Genomic DNA, 5,206 nt, shown 5'->3' with positions numbered 1-5,206 from the left:
GGGGGGGGGGGTGCGTGTGTGTGCGTGCTTGTAATTGCGTTTGTGACACCCACTGCTTGGCAACAGGTGTTTGAATACATCTTAGTCATCTAGCGTTTCGGTAAGAGAACTGATAAAATACATACCTAACTTAAAATGTCCCAGTATGACTATATTAAAATGATTAACAAGTGATAGATAAAAGACAATGATGAACGATAAAGTCTGTAATAGCATAATATTTAAAATAGAAAAAGCATGAGCACATACACATAACTTCCGGTTTACACAAAGTCATAATGAAAGTAGACTGCTACATGATTAGAGAGGATAATTGGTTTTTGGATTGTGCCATTACAGAAAAACAGGAGAGTCAGCCTCTCATAGAGATTTTAGAATGTAAAGTAGATTCTGTAAAAATATGCAGTATTACAACGTATTAAATATAGACGAAGCAAGTAACCATACGGATGTTACCGATATAAATGAAGTAAGCTGTCATTCTTCAATCAACCAAGAATATAATTAATATAATAAAATTCGAGGAAATTCTCTTGAATATTTCTCCGAAAATTTAATTCGGGAAAATGGTACTATTTGCTGAAGTAATTCTCATGCGATTTATAGGCTTCTGAAAGAAAGAATATAAAATAAATACATAATTAAAGTGAAATGATATAAAATCAAATGCCGAATTGTTCATACATAACCAGCTCAATAAAGCAAAGCGTATATATAGAAATAAAAATTAAACATTGATAAGTTTTATTGATAATATGCAGATAATTTCATATTTTATGTGAAGCTATACCGGTGAAATTCTATTCAGGAAGTACATATCGTTATCCCTGAAGTCAACTTAATTAGCTTATCTCAGTTCAATATGTATTCCTATCTGTTTCTTCTCATCAATGAAGCGCATTGATTTTTATCAGCTTCAATTAAAATTAATTAGTTATATGCATACGAACATGCATATATTCATAAATGCACATATATAATCACGTTATTATGATATATTGATACGCATACGCATATGTGTATATCAAAACACGAATGTGTGTGTGTATATACGTGCGTGTGGACCATCCCTTTGTTGCATTACAATGTAATTTTGTAATCGAAAAATTTCTGTATGCTTTGTGCTCTGGAATAGCCATCAATCATTACAGATCAGACCAAAATATTCAATGAGCACAGGAAATTAAGATAACCCTGTTCACAAAAGACTAGGGTTTTAGTTAAACTGTAGTGGGAACCCTATAAAGGTAACGCAAAATTCTGTCTATAGGAACGCACTTTTCCTTCATGTATTTACTCCTCAAATCATATTTCGTATCTAACTTTTAAGGAATTTAGAGTCGCTTTTCATATTTAATGAATTCTCATAAGCAGTCGTCAATATAACGTCACAACAAGAATATAAAGGTATTCGCGCACACATGCCAACAGGTATGGTGAGACACAAACATGCATGCATGCATGCATGCATACATACATACATACATACATAGAGAAGAGAAACTGTGTACAGTTGTGGAAATCAGCTGCTCAGCGCTTGTTAACATAAAGCTAAAGATCAGCGAAAAAGAGAATACCTACGCTGAACTATTGAAAAATCTGCAGTTAATCTCTCCAGATTACAAGTTCAGGTTTATACTTGTAATTCTTGGGGTACTGGGATACGGACCATGTTGCCTAAATACCACTCTTGAAAAATAATGCTTCTGAGGGCGAGAATGGAGAAAGCTGATCTGAAGATTGCAGATTCAAGCAATCAACCGAACTGTGAAAACTCGAACAAAACTTGGCAGAAATTTATCATTTAAATATATACGAGCATGTCAAGACATGTAACTATATGCATGAGAATACATACTTCAAACAAAATATACAGATCTGTGTATATGCATATATACAAACAAAAATGATATGTTGGTGTTGTTGAAATTTCAATGAAGGAACCTTGAATCTAGGTTACAGACCGGCTTTTCGACTATTGGCAAGAAATCTTGAAATAAAACTGAATAATGACATACGCACATACGCACGTACGTAGATTTATACATAAATACTATGTACGTGCATACACATACATACATACATACATACAGACACACACACACACACACACACACACAAACACACACACACACATATATATATACATTAAATTATTTTACCAAACATTGCAAAATAATTGTAAATTCAAGGAAGGTCAGAATTAGTCGGGCAGGATGTTCCTGAATTGTAAAAGACTACAAATTAGACAAATACACAGAGACAATATTGCTTACAAATGAAGAATTAAAAATAAACTAAATTACTGCCGTATGCAATTTGCCGAGATTCTTTGAAGAACTGCTCATTTGAAACCTGACAATCTCTTTGTCACTTTGGAGTTTCAGAATAGTCACAGTTTGAATTGATAGAGAAATTCGTTCTCAGTTGTGTTTCGAGATTTTTCCACCTAAACTTTTCGACATTACTAAAACTCACTTTGTAAAGTCTACTATGCCTCATTATGATGAAGTTGAACTGTAACCTGTTAAAACTAATAATCTTTCTGCAGACGCCAATGCTGCTTGAATATATTAGTATTACGTGACCCAATGGGTTGTGCTGCTACTCTAAAAGGAAATATGTTAAATTATCGTTCTTATTATTTATCCGAATCATCGTTGATACTGCTTGAATATTAGATGTTATCGGTACCATATTTTATCGACTCACGATGTTTGAGGCAAGGATGCTCTCGGTTGGATGCAAACTCATAACGTAAAGAAGCAGGACACAAAAGAGAAGATATTTCCTCCGGTGCTCGAGCGAATCTACAAATCCACTACCGTTAATTCACGCTCTTATCATAACATGATAAAGCGGCGAGTTAGCAGAATCGTTAACACGTTCGACATAATGTGTAGCAGCATTTTTACGTTATGAGTTCAAATACCGCTGAGGTCGATTTTTACCTTCTATCATTTTGGGTCAATGAAATTTGTAGCGGGTAGAGCACTGCCTTCGATATAATGGATTAGCCCCATTTCCTTAAAATTGCAGGCCTTGTGTATATAACAGAAAAGCTTATGAACACATGCAATCCTTAACTTTGGAAGTATACTTTTGTGACAAGGAGTAATATTAGAAAATAGAGAATAACATATTATAATTATAATTTAACTTTTGTTAAATTTCTTGGCGCCTATACGAAATGATAAAATGAATACTACTTTCCGAATGAAAAATATTTATTACCTGAAAATATAATTAAATAAAACGAAGTTCACATTTGTATAACCCATCCGATAATTGCTGTCATTTATTTCGTTCCTCTTCCTTCTTTTCTTCTATGATTCCTTCTCACATTTCTAAGACAAGTTTCATTTTCCTACGTCGTATACAAAATCATTAAATCTTTTACTCCCCACCCTTATATTTGGGTAAATTTGAAAATGTTTATAATTATCGGAAGTACGGAACATTAAAATAAAATAATGACTACTATGCAGTATTTCGAATAATTTCACATTTTAAGTTCAATGAATGAAATTCATATTAATAAATTGCTTTGCTCTAAATGCTTCCTGCTTCTTGATATGTCTTTTTCAAATCATTTCCTTAAATGAAATATCAGACCATGTATCAACTCCTGTTATTGTATCATCTGAATATCTGAAGTATATAACATTGTCCGTTATGGAAATGGGTTACATATAAATATATATCTGCGTGTGTACACCTGTGTGTATATATGTATGTATGTATGTATGTATGTATGTATGTATGTATGTATGCATGCATGCATGCATGTATGTATGTGTGTATGTATGTATGATTGTATCCCTCTGTCCGGCATTCGCCATGATAGATCGCTAACCACTATATCTTTTTGTATTTTCTCTCCCTGTTTATTTCTGTGTTCCTTTCTGTCGAAGAGCGTAGGCTCGAAATGTAAAAGACTTTCTCACTTCCCGAGCGTTAAACTAATACATCTATTTGTTATTTACACCCTCGTCTTCGTCTTTTGTTGTTTTTTGCTAAATTCTCATTATGCATTATATATCGATATCTTTCTATCTATCTATCTGTCTGTCTCCCTGCCTTGCGTTTCTACAATTTGTAAGTTTAAATGGATTATTACAATTGCAAATCAATGTAATTAAAGCGCATTTACTTAATGTATTACATATTCTGTTCTATCCATCTGCACTTAATTCTCATCAGCATGGTTTGGGTACTAGAGATATCATATATTTCTAAGATTTTGGCATTGGATATCTTATCCTGTCATTTTATGCTGCATATGTTGCGCAAACAGCACGCGACAAATGTTTCAAGTATCTTTGCATGTCTGTAGTAAGGAGGCCATGCTTCTGCCCCATATAAAAGTGGGCTCAATATACAAGATATGCATATGCTTATTTTAGTTTTCAGACAAACATCATACTCATCCAACAAAAGATGGACAAGTCCTCGGAAAGCACTTGTAATCTTAGCTATTTTAACATTGATTTCGTTATGAAGTTCTTCTAAATACTTCCAATGAATAGTGCCTGCATTCAGAAAATTCTTCTATTTGGCCAACAAATGAAGGGATATCGCAGCAAAGGAAGACATCTCCTTAAGCATAGGGATTAGTTGAAGCAATCATTAAAATCTTTACAGCTATATCTGACATCATGGGAATGTTATTGCCTAGATCGATCTGCATGGCGTAAAATGTGTCACAAAACATCCAAACACTTTGAAGTGAAGAGAAAGAACAACAGAAGAACTAAGTCCTACACTCAAGTGACACATTTGCCCAATCGCAGGTAAAACCCAAATCCTCAATTTCCCCATTGCGACTTCATAGGGAAATCCATACCTAGACCGAAATTGCATTCACACATCCATCGCAAATAGAGGCAGATCCTTTCTTTCTTTCTTTCTTTCTTTCTTTCTTTCTTTCTTTCTTTCTTTCCTTCTTTCTTTCTTTCTTTCTTTCTTTCTTTCTTTCCTTCTTTCTTTCTCTCTTTCTTTCTTTCACTTCAAATACTCAGACGTCGAAACCGACGGGAATCTATCTATCTATCTATCTATCTATCTATCTATCTATCTATCTATCTATCTATCTATCTATCTATCTATCTATCATTCATCTATCTATAATAAGTCTAAGATGTGAAAAAGAAAACTCGTTAAAAGTTTTGTATATTCCCAAAGCAAATGAAATATTTACGAAACC

The 5,206-nt window shown here is 33.5% G+C and overlaps 1 long non-coding RNA gene across 1 annotated transcript in view; it reads right to left on the bottom strand.

The window, feature by feature from the left end:
* The window catches only part of LOC128247409 (uncharacterized), a 4,705-nt gene extending 4,543 nt beyond the window's left edge, over window positions 1-162 (bottom strand). The window contains exon 1 of the long non-coding RNA XR_008263790.1: window positions 126-162. This is a non-coding gene — a long non-coding RNA (uncharacterized LOC128247409). The remainder of the gene's footprint in view (window positions 1-125) is intronic.
* Between the last annotated feature and the right edge of the window lie 5,044 nt (window positions 163-5,206).

The sequence above is a fragment of the Octopus bimaculoides genome, chromosome 3 (assembly GCF_001194135.2).
Source record: "Octopus bimaculoides isolate UCB-OBI-ISO-001 chromosome 3, ASM119413v2, whole genome shotgun sequence".
Taxonomy (NCBI): domain Eukaryota; kingdom Metazoa; phylum Mollusca; class Cephalopoda; order Octopoda; family Octopodidae; genus Octopus; species Octopus bimaculoides.
The sequence above is the reverse complement of the archived record's forward strand: the minus strand, read 5'-3'. Positions and strand labels throughout refer to the sequence as shown.